Here is an 18,827-nt window from a genome sequence, read left to right on the forward strand (position 1 = left end):
CTGTAGCTTTGACAGAGTGACCATCGGGTCCTTGATCACCTCCCTGACCCTTCTCCCCCGATCGCTCAGTTTAGACGGCCGGCCAGCTGTAGGAAGGGTCCTGGTGGTTCCAAACTTCTTCCATTTATGGATGATGGAGGCCACTGTGCTCATTGGGACCTTCAAAGCAGCAGATATTTTTCTGTATCCTTCCCCAGATTTGTGCCTTGAGACAATCCTGCCTAGGAGGTCTACAGACTATTCTTTTTACTTCATGCTTGGTTTGTGCTCAGACATGCACTGTTTAGTGTGGGACTTATATAGATAGACAGGTGTGTGCCTTTCCAAATCATGCCCAATGAACTGAATTTACCACAGGTGGACTCCAATTAAGCTGTAGGAACATCTCAAGGATGATCAACGGAAACAGGATGCACCTGAGCTAAATTTTGAGCTTCATGGCAAAGGCTGTGAATACTTATGTAAATGTGATTTCTTTGTTTTTTATTTTTAATAAATGTGCAAAAATCTTTAAAAAAACTAAACTTTTTTTCACATTGTCCATATGGGGTATTGTGTGTAGAATTTGGAGGGAAAAAATGAATTTATTCCAATCTGGAATAAGACTGTAATATTACAAAATGTGGAAAAAATAAAGTGCTGTGAATACTTTCTGGATGCACTGTAAGGGATCTGTTCTGTTACAGTAAGTGGCTAACTTTTCAACCAAGCATATTATTAATTGCCGCTAAGCATAGAACTGATTTATTTGTAATGCATAAATGTTAGTGATTACATGTAGACCCTGCTACTAACAAGTATTTATAGTCCTTTCTCCATGATGTTGATAAAGTTCAAAGAACACTTGAATACAAAGCTAAGACTCCCTTCAAACATGCCAATATGGATGTATGTCTCCCATGCCGAGAGACCAGAGTTGCTGCACATGTGGAGGCTAAATTGTACCCACTTGATCACTTAAGGCCAAATGACCAATCAGGCCAGCGTTTGGTAGTGAGGCAAACAGGGCAATTGCCTTGGGCCCTATATAACTTATATGCAACATTTAATCAGTGACATGACAACTGATTCCTGACTTGCCCCCACTTGCCTGACCCTGTGTCAGCTCCTCTGTGAATGACCACAGTAGAGGGGTCCAGAGCCGTGGCAGGGAGTGGCACTTAAAGAACATTTTCACATTTCAGTCACCTGTTCCGGCCTTATTGGTGAATTGGAACTTCGGAACAGGAATAAATGTGTCTGGCCAGCACACAGCTTACCATCGCCGCTATATCGCCTACACTGGGACAGCTGTCAGGTCTGCTTTAAACCTTATATAAACATCAAATATAACCCAAAATATGGTAACACCTTAGAGCAGTGCAGGCAACCTGATACACTTCAAAAGGGCCGTACATTGCTATTAATCTTAGTAAAAATGAAAGAATACATATAAAGAAAGAGACACCTGTAATAACCGTGTTTGCCCATAGTCCCAGAATGTCTAGAAGAATCCTAAATTTCAATGAACTCTCCTGGTCTCCAGAGAAAGCGCAAGGCACCCTACCGGATTTGGCCGCTTCCCCAGTGTGCTCTGTATTGTGTCACTTTGGCCCCGCCCCCCTGTATGTGCAATGGCAGGGAGTTTGATCACGATTACTCAAGTTGTCACCATTTACCCCCACTTCCCACCTGGACCTCCCCTCTAAGATCTACAACAGGGGAGATGTACAAACTAATCTAGCTTGGTAATCATACATCGGATCGGCAGCCACTAAGTATTCAAGCTTGACAATAAATCACGAGGGCAGAGGGAGGGGGGGGGGGTGCTTAAAAATATATCTTATCCCTTTCCTTATAAGCAACAATAATGAATACTGTTTAGCAGGATGCCAAATGGGTTTTCTCATTAGCAATGTATAAAAGTAAGAGCTGTCTAATCTGCCTGCTAATTGAATTCCTAGTACGCTGCCAGTAACTGCATCCCACTAATTTGTCATCCCAAACCAGCTTTATATTTCCCAACTTTTTTGTTGTCAAGTATAAAATCGCAGCAAGTTCTGCAGATCTGTTAACGAAGGTCCCAACGAAAAAATGACAGGGATAAAGGTGGTCATTCCGAGTTGTTCGCTCGTTATTTTTTTATCGCAACGGAGCGATTAGCCGCTAATGTGCATGCGCAATCTCCGCACTGCGACTGCGCCAAGTAAATTTGCTATGCAGTTAGGTATTTTACTCACGGCATTACAAGGTTTTTTCTTCGTTCTGGTGATCGGAGTGTGATTGACAGGAAGTGGGTGTTTCTGGGTGGAAACTGGCCGTTTTATGGGTGTGTGCGAAAAAACGCTACCGTTTCTGGGAAAAACGCGGGAGTGGCTGGAGAAACGGAGGAGTGTCTGGACGAACGCTGGGTGTGTTTGTGACGTCAAACCAGGAACGACAAGCACTGAACTGATCGCAGATGCCGAGTAAGTCTGGAGCTACTCAGAAACTGCTAAGAAGTGTCTATTCGCAATTTTGAGAATCTTTCGTTCGCAATTTTACTATGCTAAGATTCACTCCCAGTAGGCGGCGGCTTAGCGTGAGCAAAGCTGCTAAAAACAGCTAGCTAGCGAGCGAACAACTCGGAATGAGGGCCAAAGGCTGCCATGCCATTTTCCTGGAGTCCTGTGCATGCTGACTAGACTCTGGGACAGCGCTAAGGTCTCCTAGTGCCCAGAGTCTATTGCTGTGCCAACTAGAGAAGAGGGGTCCGGTACGGACTTAATGTGCCCCTGTAACCCGTGGAGGCGTGGACGCCCAGCATCAAAGCCCATCCTGCCTTTGCCGGTGCTTGGTAGACATTGTAAAGTTCCTCTGGGCAGTACATCTTGCCAACGCTTCTGTGCGACCAGCAGCACCACCAGATTTTCAGGAGCTTATCCGCCGAGTAGGCAAGTTTGTGATGACCTCTGTCCAGATATCCAATTAAATGAGTGCTGGGCTCTCCTGCAGGGTTGGAGATGTCTCCAGCACCCAGCAGATCCATGCGTAACATGGCGGGCTGGGAATGGAAGAGAGGATAGGCCCACAAGCGGTATGATCTGGGCCCTCCTTTACTTTCCTGGATGGGTGGGTGGGCAGACAGGCAATGGACTGGCTGGGAACCTCTTTCACGTGTTGCAGCAGTAGCGGCTGACGGGCAGGCGGTATGAGTGGGCTGTCCACCCCTTGTCTGTCAAAGTGTCCGGGCCCGTGACTGCTGTACCGGCAGTTCCACCTTCATGGCAGCCCTGGCTCTTTCACACGGCTCTGATGCCTAAACTGAATTATGTTGGGGAACCTGCATGCAGGCATGCGAAGGGGCAATGGGTGTTTAATTACATATGCCTAAATATGAAAAGAGGGCTAGAATATCTCAGTGATGAGGATTACTATGCAGGTGTGGTGTAAAGTTTCTAGGTGCTATAGGCAAAATAAGGGGCGCATGTGCAGGTCTCCGGAAACATGGCACCCGAGACAGCCATTTTGGAGGAGATTTTCGCTGCGGCTGCAGCACCCGGCGCTGGACTCTGGAGAAGTAAGTAATAAAATGTGTGCTGTGTGGGCCTCCTTGGACCCGGGGGCCCGTTTGCACAGCACCCATTGCACCCATTATACGCGCCCTGGGTTTGGGCTTCAAGGTGCAGGTACAATTAAAACCTAAAAATAGAAAAAGATAAATAATGCAATACATTTAATTATTTTTTTTTTTCTTTGTTACAGAAGAAAGTCATATTATTTTAGTATTACTTTTGTTTATACATTTGTTTTACATAACTGCTGACTTGCATCTTTATTATTAGTAATTCAAGTGATGTGTCTGCAGTCTACATGCTACTTCATTTATTCTCAGTTCCTTTCAGAGACATCTTTCATTTTAGTGTTAGTAGGCTTCAGCAGTTGCTACCTAGAGCTGCCTAATGGTAGCGCGTCCTGCATATGGAAAGAGACAGCAGCTCCCTCAGCCAAATTATTTTCCTACACCTACACCACCCCATTGCTAAGCTTTCCTCCCAGCAGCTGTCAGTCACCTAAATTACTCTTCCTCTTCTGTCTGGGTAAAAAAAAAAGGCTTACTGCTCAGGTGCGGCAGACAGTGGTGGGTGCTGGGATGGGGCAGCCTGCTGTGCCACCCCCAGCAAATGGTGACTAGTGGGGAATCTGCCACTGATTGATGGTGATGATGTTTGATGATTTTTATTTACGCAAAGTTGCAGTTTAGGGGGGTAATTCTGAGTTGATCGCACGTAGCAACTTTTTGCTGCTCGTGCGATCAACTTGACGCCGCCTATGGGGGAGTGTATTTTAGCATAGCAGGGCTGCGATCGCTTGTGCAGCCCTGCTATGCTAAAAACGTTTCCTGCAAAACAAGACCAGGGTCAAACCTACGTACCCTGTGCGACGGATCCAGCGACGAAGGTGTCTCTGTACATATTCCTCCGGCTGCAGCATTAACATAAATTTGTGGTTGCACTGCGTACAAAGGTGCAGTCACACTGAGATCTGCGTCCGCCCAGAATGAGGCACTTTATTCAGGGTTTGCTCTTATTCAGCAAGGGGGGCTGTGGGGGGATGGGGGGGGCGAGACACACAGCACCTCCTTCAGCAGGAGGAAAATTACCCAGCTTCAGAGGGGATGTAGTTATGTGACCACAGGTTGCTATAACGACGTCGGGATCCCAACCAATGAACAGCCCAATTGTCAGCATGCTAACTGGCAGGGACTATTCCCACTCGTGGGTATCCACCACACCAATCGAGTGGGAATAAAACCTGTAGCGAGCACAGCGAATGTGAATTATACAATGAGCATTTGTCATTTGTTAAACAATAAAAAATAAAAGAGCCATGTAGGGATAGATGGAGAACTAAGAAGGGGTTAGGGCAGGCTTTGAAGAGTTGAAAACAATCTTTGAAGAACCAGTGTCACAAGTGGTAACATGAATATTTTAGGTTCTGATTTAGTTTAGTTGTATATTTATTATTTACTAAAGGTCAGTTTGGAGTTTTTGGTAAATTTTTCCATCGGTTTTGCAAACCGACCATTTACTAAAGTCAAATCGAACCACAAAAACGACCAACAACCCGTCTTTACAACACCGGACCAACAATCAATTTTTAACATAGAAAAAGAGGATCTGCAGATTTATTAATAATCAGTGATGATCCGCAAAACAATAGAAAATCAACTCTAACAATAGAGTGGATGGCAGACGAATTTGGGAAAAGCACTGGACAGACCACTGTGACATGTCCAGGCTTCGTTAAGTGTAAATGGTAGAGTTACATTTTTTATTTAAAAAAAAAAAAAGGCATGGGGTTTCCCCCAAATACATAACCAGCACCAGTCTGAACCAGTACAGGGGGCTGATGCTACAGCAGGAAGACACTTAGCGTGGGAACACCCTACCGTAATGGCAATAAGTCTCAAACTGGTCTGCCCAGGCAGTAGCACACGCAATGGCGGGGTCTGAGCACTCAGAAACCCCCCATAAAAGAGGAGAGAAAGCGGACACGATATTTCTAAGCCCCGTCCCTTCACTGCAATGGGACGAAGCCAATATGACGCAATTCCGTTACAATCACGTCATTTTGCTGCAAGGGGGCGGGGCTTAGTAATATTGTGCCTGCTCTCTCTCATCCCAATCTACAACAAGCAGCTGCTGTATTAGATGTGTGACTGTGACATACGTGTCTGTCTATATGTGTGTGTATACAGTAAATGTTTATATGTGTTGTATCTATATATATCTTTCTACAGAACCCCCTCCACCCCCACCCCCCTTTCCCAAAAAAAATCCTGCATTTGCCCCTGACCTTAGGGCTGTATTTCCTCAGAAAGTCAGAACCTGCCAAAAATAGGTTCCCTTCTCCTGAGTATCAGCCAGCAGGGCTATTCCCTGTTTTCCCTGCACCCCCAGTGGTAGTGGTGGGGGGTTATTGGTTTAATGCAGGGGACGTGGCGACTGGATTCACATCATAGTAACATACATATGTAGCCCTTTGTATGTATATATGTATATAGAAAATGGCTTTTCCCACGGTAAATACTAAAGTTACAGATCAATGGTATTTATAGAAGTATAGTCTGTATAATAAGCATTGTTTGTGGTGATATGCTATAATGCAATATAGATACTGTTATTATGGTATTCGGGATACTGGAGGGGCTCCAGGCAGTATTGTCAGGTGGTGAGGGAGAACGTGAGCGGCTGTAGAGAAACTTCCAGGAGGTGCACGAGAGAGCGGCGTTAAACTGAAAAAAACGGCTCGTGCTGGAGGGAAGCGAGTGAGGAGACGCTGCGGAGAGGCGGAGTGAAGGAAGCCGGATAGCTCCGTCCCGACGGCTCCTATCGTGAGAGACTGAAAACTCACTAACTACTGCTCGGCTCATCACCTCTGCTAACAGAGCCCCGGAGCCACTAATATCGGAGGGAAGCGAGTGAGGAGACTCGGCGGAGAGATGGAGTGAAGGAAGTCGGATAGCTCCGTCCCGACGGCTCCCATCGTGAGAGACTGAAAGCTCACTAACGACTGCCCGGCTCATCACCTCTGCTAACTGAGCCCCGGAGCCACTAATATCGGAGGACAGGACGAAGTCGGATTCCTTGTATTTTAACCCTTATTGCTGAGGGGATACCTAGTACGCTACTTACTGGTATGTAACACCCCTATTGAAGAGGGAATAAATCATACCTTAAACTGACAGGAGTTTTACCCGGAGGCAGCCCAGCGGGGAACTGCATTAAACACCCCCTATGGTATACTCCTAATTCCCTCCGGATAATGAAAATTTGTCTCTAATAGGGTATGGGGATAGATTGATCCGGGCTGCACCAATCCCGCTTCAGCAGATGAGCTGTCCATGACTCTGGGTCCCCCTATGGACGGTATGAAATAAAAGGTATTGAGCCAGGGGGAGCAGTGACGCACTTTGGGACCGCCTTTATTGAAATCCCTCAGCTATGGTAAATTACACATTTACTGTTACTAAAGACATTGAAATCGTATGTCCCTATTATTTGATCCATAACGCCTAATCCCCATTTGATTGGTAACTAGAGCTATATATGTGTGGCCTATTTGGGGGAGATCTCTGGACACAATATTGATAAACAGCCCGTAACGGAGGATGAGCTACCTAATTGGATATTAGGATTAACTATAATATATAAAGGAAATTTAAGTATTCCTGATTGCTATATATATATATATATATTATCTGCAAATTCAGAGTAAGCATCTGGAATTCCTTTCATAACCTTGGATATAAAGCTTCTTCAAGGGCCCCAACAGTGCACCAACGACTACGTCAGACTATCTGATATAATTACCCGGGCAGCTCGCATATTTTAACTATACTCCTAAGTGGGGCGTACATTACGGGGATATGACCTCCTGTTAAACGGAGAGTTGTGATTGGTTATGAATTAGAACCGGTTCTAATATATTATTGGTAGGCATGCCTAGTAGTTATGAATAATACTATTAATTAAATGTATTAATATAATTTCAGATAATAAATTGTAACCCATTAATTTATTATTTGGTATGATATCCAGGATGAAGTTATATATATATAAAATGATATAATATTGTATTGTTAATAAACTAATTACACTGTTACTTACCTTTGACTGGGAGTCACGGAGAATTGTTGACCGATCTGAAAGACAAACAAAAGGTTGGTGTCAAATTTATTAATTGTTTAAGTACAATTTATTTATTAAATGTAGGGCTTACCCAAGCAAGCCCTTTAATATTGATGCTTGGGTGGAGGCACTCATAATTAATTCTCATGTAATCTAATAATATTCTGAAACCCCAAAGTAAAAGAGGGTTACATGTGGAGGCACTGCTGAGATCCTAATAGTACTGTTGTCTCCTGGTTAACAAAATTATTGTCAGTATGGAAAGTATTACTGAAATTGATGTAGGGCGATGGTGCCACGAGAAAGGGGTAGATCCTCTATATTGTTTTGGATTACAAGGAAATATGGTCACTGTCACGGATGAAGGTATTGTAAAGACTGTGAGGAATTTATGTGGTGTCATTCAACCCTATATAGTTGATAAATGGTCCGGCCCCGCTGGAAATGTTTGTGCTGTATTAATTAAGACTGAACACCTATTGGACAGAACCCTGATTCCCAGTATGGTATTATTAGAAGGCACTATGGGAAGGAAAGTACAAATACTATGGTCTGAAGAAAGGAATGAAGAGGAAGCGACCGAAGTAGCTCAAGTAGAATCCGTCGTTTGTTCCGGAATGGGAGAACCCCAGTCAGGTGGTTGTTTTCCGACGACGGGGAAAGAAGGAGATTCTACCCCGAAGGGTATCTCTGACAATCCAGTAGATAATGTAGTGGATAAAGTGGTAAATCAACTGGAAAGGTGGCATTATGAAGGAGGGTACCGACGATTAAGATTTTTTTCCGGAATTTTCCCTGTTCCAGCGGGAGAAGAAACGTATGAATTGTGGCGAGAGGCGGCAATACAGCATTCTGAGGAATGGCAATGCCCCGAACATATAAGGTGACAACGGGTAGTTGAGAGCTTACGTGGACCCGCCATGGGGGTAATCCAGGCTACTCGAAGGAGTAACTCTAATGCCACCCTGAAGGATTATATCGAAGCCTTGGATTATTCCTTTGGAACATTGGAAGATGTGGGAGATTTGATGGCCCGATTGAACTGTACCTACCAAGATTATGGAGAGTCTTTGACTCATTATATATACAGGGTCGATCGATTAATATATAAGATTGTGGACAAGGGAGGACTTATTCCCGATGTAGTTAATGAAAAAAGGTTACAGCAAGTCTTAAAAGGGGCTCTGACTAATAACCCTGTAGCTCAAAGATTAAGATGCACTATGGCTAGAGGGACCCCTCCCACATTGACCGAGTTAGTTAAAGAGGTAAAATTGGAAGAGGTTCAAATCGAGACACGTGAAAAGTCTGTTAGAAAAGTTAAAGTGGTGTTACCATTGGCTGACACTCCTCCTAATAATTTAGATGACCGAATATTAAAATTAATGGAGGAGCAGAACAAGAAAATTGATCAACTAATTGCTTTACAGAATTCCCCCCAAACTCTTATGACAACTCGGACATCTGGATGGGGTAGAGGACTCAATCGGAGGGGAGGACAGAGAACTAATATAGAGTGTTATAGCTGCGGACAGCTAGGGCATCGGTATTTTGAATGTCCTATATATCGGTATGACACCCGAGGAAGCCACCAACCTAGGAGAAGGGAGATTCTGGAGGAAAACGAGAACGGGAGCCCTGTGGACCCCTCACAGGCTCCCCGATCATAAAAGTTCAAGCAATGGGGAGTGCACAATGGTCTCATAATCTTCCGGAGAATTTATTGGGACATGCACCATTAACTAGAGCTATTATACATGGCAAAGACTGTACTATTTTAATGGATAGTGGGTCGCAAGTATCCATTGTATTTGAGTCATGGTACCATGAACATCTTTCAGATATCCCCATTCGACCTCTAAGTGGACTCACCATCTGGGGATTGAGTGAGCAAAGGTATCCCTATCTAGGGTATATTATAACCCAAATTACCTTTGAACCGGGCTTGGGATCCCCCAATGAGACTGTTCCATTGATAGCTCTAGTTTGTCCGGATTCTCCAGGAGACAATGGAAATTTACCTGTCATTGTGGGTACGAATACTAACATGTACCGGAATCTCATTAAATGGTGTGAAAAACAAGAACTTGAACACCGAGTCCATCCGGGAATGGAAGAACTGGAAGGAAAATGTAGGTACCTAACACCCCATGACTGTTTATCTGAAGGAAAAAGGGCCTCAGAACCATGTGATAATGGGCATGAGAAATTAAGATTTAACTTAGAATCGTGTTTTGATGGAAGTGACATCCCAGAGGACAGTAAACAACTTTTGATGGAACAATTATTACAGAAGGAGGCAGTTTTTTCCAAAGATGAATGGGATCTAGGGTCTGCTATAGGAGTGGAACATCATATTAAATTGACAGATGAAACTCCTTTCCGTGAAAGGTCGAGGCGGCTGGCCCCTGCTGATTTCGAGGATGTACGGAGTCATCTAAAAGGGCTACTGGAAAATCAAGTAATTGCAGATTCCGAAAGTCAATACGCTTCCCCTATAGTGGTGGCAAGAAAGAAAAATGGGGAGATTAGACTGTGCATAGACTACCGCACGTTGAACAGACGAACTGTCCCTGATCAATACACCGTTCCTAAGGTTGATGAAGCGTTGGATTGTCTGCAAGGCAGCCAATGGTTTTCGGTGTTGGACCTACGCTGTGGGTATTACCAGATTCCCATGAGTCCATCTGATAGATCCAAGACGGCTTTTATATGTCCTATTGGGTTTTTTGAATTTCTGAAGATGCCACAAGGTATAACTGGAGCCCCCGCCACCTTCCAGCGGACTATGGAAAGAACCGTAGGCGATATGTGCTATCGGGAAGTGTTAGTTTATTTGGATGACATCATTGTCTTTGGTAAGACTCTTAAAGAGCACAATGAGAGATTGATAAAAGTATTAGATCGGTTACAATCCCGAGGGCTTAAATTATCAATTGACAAGTGTAAATTCTGTCGTTCATCTGTCAAATATTTAGGGCACATTGTAAGTCGACAAGGGATATCAACTGACCCTGATAAAGTCAACACCGTCCAGAATTGGCCAAGACCCGAAAATCTCAAGGATTTGCGATCATTTTTGGGATTTTGCGGGTATTATCGCAAATTTGTCCCTTTATATTCTCAAATTGCCAGACCACTTACAGATCTTACCAGAGGGTATCCTCCACGGAAGGGGGAGTACTACCAACCCAGGCCGAAACCCTTATTTCAAGGTTATTTTAAACCTAGGGAACCTTTTGGCAGTAGATGGACCACAGCATGTGAAGAAGCCTTTACCAAATTAAAAGAACAATTAACACAAGCTACAGTATTAGCGTATGCAAACCCGGAACTTCCTTATGAAATTCACATAGATGCCTCCTTTGATGGTCTAGGAGGTGTTTTATATCAACAACAGGATCAACAACTCCGACCAGTGGCATATGTTAGTAGGGGACTATCTCAAAGTGAGAAGAGATATCCTGTGCATAAATTGGAATTTCTCGCTCTTAAGTGGGTAGTAACTGAGAAGTTCCATGACTATCTTTATGGCGCTCGGTTTGTGATCCAAACCGATAACAATCCGTTAACATACATACAGACAACAGCTAAACTTGACGCTACAGGACATCGATGGTTGGCAGCCCTAAGCAATTATAATTTCACCATAAAATACCGACCCGGAACCCGTAATCAGGATGCTGATGCTCTATCCCGAATGCCTCGTAAACAAGGTAATGAAGATATCCCAGAATGGGTAGAAGTTCCTGCCGCAGATGTAAAGGTACTTTGTCAGCAAGTCAGCATTACTAGGACCTCAATGGTAGCGGCCATTACATCGATTGGAGCCACCGAACAAGCTATACCGTATCAGTATTGTAGGCTGAATCAAGCCGAAATGGATGGAATGGAAATGATCAGCTCAGCACAGATGGCAATGGAACAGAAATCAGATGAAAATATTTCTCCCATAGTCCGTATTTTAGAAGGAGGTCCCGTACAGGTTCAAGGAGAGAATCTTACGCTAAAAGCCCGAATGTTGATTCGTCAGCTAAAGCGACTAATCTTACAAGATGGATTAGTTTATAGGAGCAGTTTACGTCAGGATGGCAGCAAACGATTACAATTGGTACTACCAGATAACTATACACAGTTGGTCCTATCTGAGTTACATGATAGGCATGGCCATTTGGGATACGACAAAACCCAAGGATTGATAGCTGATCGTTTTTTCTGGCCTTTCATGAACAAAGATATTGAAAGTTACTGCAAGACCTGTGGGAATTGTATACTGAGGAAAACACTTCCCTCAAGAACCGCTCCCTTAGTAAACATTCAAAGTTCGGGACCCATGGACTTAGTCTGCATTGACTTTTTTAAGTTTGGAAGAACCGGGGGGGAAGGATGGAAACATCTTAGTGATTACAGACCATTTCACTAGGTATGCTCAGGCCTACGTGACCCCAAATCAGAAAGCAGTTACTGTGGCTAAAACCCTATGGGAAAAGTTCTTTCAGAATTACGGATTACCAGCAAGAATACATTCAGATCAAGGACGAGATTTCGAAAGTAGACTAATTAAGGAACTCTGCCAGTGTTGTGGGATAAGAAAATCCCGAACTACTCCTTACCATCCCCAAGGGGATCCGCAACCTGAAAGGTTCAATAGGACTTTATTAAATATGCTAGGAACCTTGAATCCAATACAAAAATACCAGTGGAAGCAACATATTTCGTCTTTAGTGCATGCATATAATTGTACTAAGAATGGGTCTACAGGGTATACACCTTATTTTTTAATGTTTGGAAGAGAAGCTAGACTACCCATTGATGTTTGTTTGGGGACACCATCATATGCCAATGCTTCTTCCCATAATCAATACGTAAAACGCCTTCAGAAGCCTCAAGAGGCTGCTAAACGCTCTGGAGAAAAGAACAAAATTCAATATGATAGTCATGTAAGAGAGCATCGGTTACTTCCTGGAGACAAAGTATTGCTTCGAATGTTTGGGGTTCCAAGAAGTCGAAAAATCACTAATCGATGGCGACCCAATCCATATATTATTATAAAACAACTTTCAGACCTCCCCGTTTATCAATTGGTACCTGAAGATGGAATAGGTCCCCAGGTAACCTATCATCGTCAGCACATATTACCTATATCTCATGATACCCGATGGAGAAGTATTAGCAGTGATAATGAAACAGTCACTTCTCTTCATGGATCAAGGAAGTTGGGTACTACCTCCAATAAAATGGAAACGTTAGTAGAAGAAGTTGAAGAGGATGAGCAATATTATATTGGGAGGTACTATAAAGAGGAGGAGCCTTCGGGGCCTAGTGGAATAATTGCAGTGGATACACACCCGTGGGATAATGGTTCTCCCAGGTATACTAAGGAGGGAGATCGGGAAGACATCAGTAGGATGGATGAAAAAAGTGACTACGAAGGTATTTATGTACCTGTAGGGAGTGATGATATGGGAGAGAACACCCCCGAACCAGAAATGCGTTCTATTCCCTTACCTAGGCCTCAAAGAGTAAGGAGGCCCCCTAGGGTACTCACCTATGACCAATTGGGAACTCCTACGGAAGTACCTTTGGTGGTACACTCCACTCCCGTATTACCATGGCCCTATTTTTAATAAGATATAATATATGGGATGGTGATTTCATAATTCCATTCATTAAAATCACCAGGGGGAGAATGTAGCCCTTTGTATGTATATATGTATATAGAAAATGGCTTTTCCCACGGTAAATACTAAAGTTACAGATCAATGGTATTTATAGAAGTATAGTCTGTATAATAAGCATTGTTTGTGGTGATATGCTATAATGCAATATAGATACTGTTATTATGGTATTCGGGATACTGGAGGGGCTCGAGGCAGTATTGTCAGGTGGTGAGGGAGAACGTGAGCGGCTGTAGAGAAACTTCCAGGAGGTGCACGAGAGAGCGGCGTTAAACTGAAAAAAACGGCTCGTGCTGGAGGGAAGCGAGTGAGGAGACGCTGCGGAGAGACGGAGTGAAGGAAGCCGGATAGCTCCGTCCCGACCTCTCCTATCGTGAGAGACTGAAAACTCACTAACTACTGCCCGGCTCATCACCTCTGCTAACAGAGCCCCGGAGCCACTAATATCGGAGGGAAGCGAGTGAGGAGACTCGGCGGAGAGACGGAGTGAAGGAAGCCGGATAGCTCCGTCCCGACGGCTCCCATCGTGAGAGACTGAAAGCTCACTAACGACTGCCCGGCTCATCACCTCTGCTAACTGAGCCCCGGAGCCACTAATATCGGAGGACAGGACGAAGTCGGATTCCTTGTATTTTAACCCTTATTGCTGAGGGGATACCTAGTACGCTACTTACTGGTATGTAACACCCCTATTGAAGAGGGAATAAATCATACCTTAAACTGACAGGAGTTTTACCCGGAGGCAGCCCAGCGGGGAACTGCATTAAACACCCCCTATGGTATACTCCTAATTCCCTCCGGATAATGAAAATTTGTCTCTAATAGGGTATGGGGATAGATTGATCCGGGCTGCACCAATCCCGCTTCAGCAGATGAGCTGTCCATGACTCTGTGTCCCCCTATGGACGGTATGAAATAAAAGGTATTGAGCCAGGGGGAGCAGTGACGCACTTTGGGACCGCCTTTATTGAAATCCCTCAGCTATGGTAAATTACACATTTACTGTTACTAAAGACATTGAAATCGTATGTCCCTATTATTTGATCCATAACGCCTAATCCCCATTTGATTGGTAACTAGAGCTATATATGTGTGGCCTATTTGGGGGAGATCTCTGGACACAATATTGATAAACAGCCCGTAACGGAGGATGAGCTACCTAATTGGATATTAGGATTAACTATAATATATAAAGGAAATTTAAGTATTCCTGATTGCTATATATATATATATATATTATCTGCAAATTCAGAGTAAGCATCTGGAATTCCTTTCATAACCTTGGATATAAAGCTTCTTCAAGGGCCCCAACAGTGCACCAACGACTACGTCAGACTATCTGATATAATTACCCGGGCAGCTCGCATATTTTAACTATACTCCTAAGTGGGGCGTACATTACGGGGATATGACCTCCTGTTAAACGGAGAGTTGTGATTGGTTATGAATTAGAACCGGTTCTAATATATTATTGGTAGGCATGCCTAGTAGTTATGAATAATACTATTAATTAAATGTATTAATATAATTTCAGATAATAAATTGTAACCCATTAATTTATTATTTGGTATGATATCCAGGATGAAGTTATATATATATAAAATGATATAATATTGTATTGTTAATAAACTAATTACACTGTTACTTACCTTTGACTGGGAGTCACGGAGAATTGTTGACCGATCTGAAAGACAAACAAAAGGTTGGTGTCAAATTTATTAATTGTTTAAGTACAATTTATTTATTAAATGTAGGGCTTACCCAAGCAAGCCCTTTAATATTGATGCTTGGGTGGAGGCACTCATAATTAATTCTCATGTAATCTAATAATATTCTGAAACCCCAAAGTAAAAGAGGGTTACACATAGAAACATAGGGGGAGATTCAAATGTTTGAAAAGTCAGTTGGGAGTCTGTTTTTTCCTATCTAATAGACAGGAAAAAAACAGACACCCAACCGACTTTTCAAACATTTGAATCTCCCCCATAGAATATGACGGCAGATAAGAACCACTAGGCCCATTAAGTCTTCCACATCAACATGATCACGCCACTGCCACGCTTTGCTTTACAGAGCGGGACTTGGGGGCTATAATGACACTATTACCTATTTGGAAGTGATCTGGGTGGGTGCAGTCTATGCAAGACCTCAGCAAAATTCAGTAGTCTCCTGGATCAGTTGGTACATATCTGTTGCAAACAGCTTTTATTAATATTGAAAACATTAGTTCAGGTTTTGAGAGGAGATCTTGGGCACCCACAGTCCTCCTAAACTTAATTGAAAAAAACAAAAACAAAACTGCATACACCCAGATGACTTGATCACATTCAATCAACCTGTATATGGTGACAGTTTTGTCCATTAACTGTCTGCTGCTGTATCAAGGGGCTGTATTGCGTTCATGGTTGGCTGCCTTTGAGTTCAAGTCTTGTTAGGCTGAACAAATGACACGTACAAAGTAGGTCAGCTTTCTAAAATCACCCGTACGTTTCACAGAAGCACATTTAGTGCAAGTCTGCAGGGAAATCACAGTTTCATGAGGTCAGTATGGCGACTTTCTCCAGTCAGTGCATTGTTTTGTAAAAAAAATTATAATTATTATTATTATTATTATTATTATTATTATTATCTTTATTACTCTCCAGGGCTTGATACAACGCCCTGTGGGTGTGGTATAATAGCTCTACAGTAAAAAGATAAGACGGTCAATAGGTCAACCCCAAATAGTCAACATGCAAAAGGTCAACGTGGTCAAAAGGTCGACATGGAAAAGGTACAAAAAGTTGACAAGGTCAAGTTGAAAACAGTTGACACAAAAATGGTCGCCACAATTTTTTTCTTTTGTCATTTTGTATGTTTCACTATATCTGACCCAAGTTAGTGGAAACGTTTACCGTCACGGGCTCATTTCGCTCTTGCTACGCTTTGGGCACTACCGCTGCACTCTGCACAGGTTACTATTCCCAATCGTAGTGCACGTGGATGGTAAATGACAAAAAAGTTAACCCCCCCACCCCAAAAAGAACTTGTGTCGACCATGTCTGTATTGACCATTGTCAAGCTGACTTTTTGAACCTGTCGACCTTAACCACTGTCTACCTTTAACCTGTCAACCTTTTGATCTTGTGGACCTTTCAACCCTGACAACCTTTTACATGTCGACCATTTGGTGGATCTGGTTTACTGTAGATCTATCACCCTGATACCACTCTCTGTGTGTTTCTTTAAAATAATAAGTTCAAAATCAGTTATAAACCAAGTTAAGCTCTAGATCACTACTTGAGGTTTGGTCAAACCCACCTTGTGGAATGTGTGGTATTTACTCCACTTTCGGGAATACATAATTAGTAGGAGATAACGGTCTGAATAATGGTTCTAATTTTCCAGATAAAGGTTTCAGTGTAGGATGCAAGAATTCTTGGCGTCAAGCTTAATAGCTTCCACTCCTTAAACCCAACCCTCACCATCTGTCGGAACAATGTCTTTATTACCGAGAACTCATTTGCAATATCTTATGGATAAATGTTTTTTGATGATGTTTATAAAATGTTAGAGTTGTATAAAGTTCCTGAGATTGCACTGTTGTTACACGATTGCCCTCGTTGAATATAATGTTTCATTTATTGTTTAATCATCCTAATAGTAAAACAGTTTACTAAAACTTGTTGTGCACAGAAAACTCTTTCTTATTGGACAACTTGGCCTAAAATATAAGTTGCCTTATATGGGGAGGTCTTTGGACACCTTATTTGATCCGAGGACTGTATTGAGGTAGTAGAACGTGTATAAAACTTAGCTACAACAGGTATAATACATAGAAAGTGCGGCAGGAGCTGGTCTGCAGTTGTGCCATACTTCTTACCATTGTTAACCAGTCCCTATGGGTAAAAAAATGTAACAAAGGTGGCCATCTCCCACAGCCACAGTAAAAGTGAGATGCTCGTTATAATGCTGGGCAGATATTTTGAGGACCCAGGAACGGGGGGACAGAAATACAGCCAGTGGAGAAGTTGCCCATGGCAACCAATCAGTGTTGAGTTAACATTTATTTCTCTGACGTCCTAGTGGATGCTGGGGACTCCGTAAGGACCATGGGGAATAGACGGGCTCCGCAGGAGACTGGACACTCTAAAGAAAGATTTAGGACTACCTGGTGTGCACTGGCTCCTCCCCCTATGACCCTCCTCCAATGCCTGTGAATGTGATGTCACCCCCCTGCGGGGTCGACACCTGTGTGGTTGGACTTATGGAAGGAATTGCTTGAAAGTGTCAACTCCTTAAATAAAAGGTTTGACGACAAAGGACAGCCGGCTACACAGCTTGTGCCTGTTCCAGCGTCTCAAATGTCATCAGGGGCTCTAAAACGCCCGCTACCTCAGATGGCAGACACAGATGTTGACACGGATACCGACTCCAGTGTCGACGACGATGAGACTAGTGTACCTTCCAATAGGGCCACCCGTTACATGATTGAGGCAATGAAAAATGTATTACACATTTCTGATAATACCCCAGGTACCACAAAAAAGGGTATTATGTTTGGTGACAGAAAACTACCAGTAGTTTTTCCTGCATCTGAGGAATTAAATGAGGTGTGTGAGGAAGCGTGGACTTCCCCTGATAAGAAATTGATAATTTCTAAGCAGCGTACCCTTTTCCGCCAGAGGATAGGTCACGTTGGGAAATACCCCCTAGGGTAGAAAAAGCGGTTACACGCTTAGTAAAAAAGGTGGCACTACCGTCACGGATACGGCCACCCTGAAGGACCTGCTGATAGAAAGCAGAAAACTACCCTTAAAGCTATATACACACACACGGGCATGATATTGAGACCTGCTATTGCCTCGGCATGGATGTGCAGCGCGGCAGCTGCGTGGTCAGATTCCCTGTCGGATAATATTTATACTATAGATAGGGACATTTTGCTGAAAATAGAGCATATAAAAGACGCTGTCTTATACATGCGTGATGCACAGAGGGATATTTGCCGACTGGCATCACAAATAAGCGCTAGGTAAAACCATTTTGCCGCCAGGCGGGGGTTATGGACTCGGCAATGGTCGGGCGATGCCGATTTCAAAACGGCACATGGAAGTTTGCCCTATAAGGGGGTGGAACTGTTTGGGGATGGTCTGTCAGACCTCGTTTCCACAGCTACGGCTGGGAAATCAAAACTTTTGCCACAAGCTACCCCACAGCAAAAGAAAGCACTGTATTATCAGGTACAGTCCCTTCGGCCCCAGAAAAGTAGAGGGCTAGAGGCTCATCTTTTCTGCCAAGAGGAAAAGGTAGAGGGAAAAAGCTGCAGCACACAGCTAGTTCCCAAGAGCAGAAGTCCTCCCCTGCATCCGGTAAGTCCACAGCATGACGCTGGGGCTGCTCAGGCGGACCCGGGTACGGTGGGGGTCCGTCTCAGAAATTTCAGCGCACAGTGGGCTCTCTCACAGGTGGATCCCTGGGTTCTTCAAACAGTATCTCAGGGGTACAGGCTGGAATT

The sequence above is a fragment of the Pseudophryne corroboree genome, chromosome 9, assembly GCF_028390025.1.
Source record: "Pseudophryne corroboree isolate aPseCor3 chromosome 9, aPseCor3.hap2, whole genome shotgun sequence".
Lineage (NCBI taxonomy): Eukaryota > Metazoa > Chordata > Amphibia > Anura > Myobatrachidae > Pseudophryne > Pseudophryne corroboree.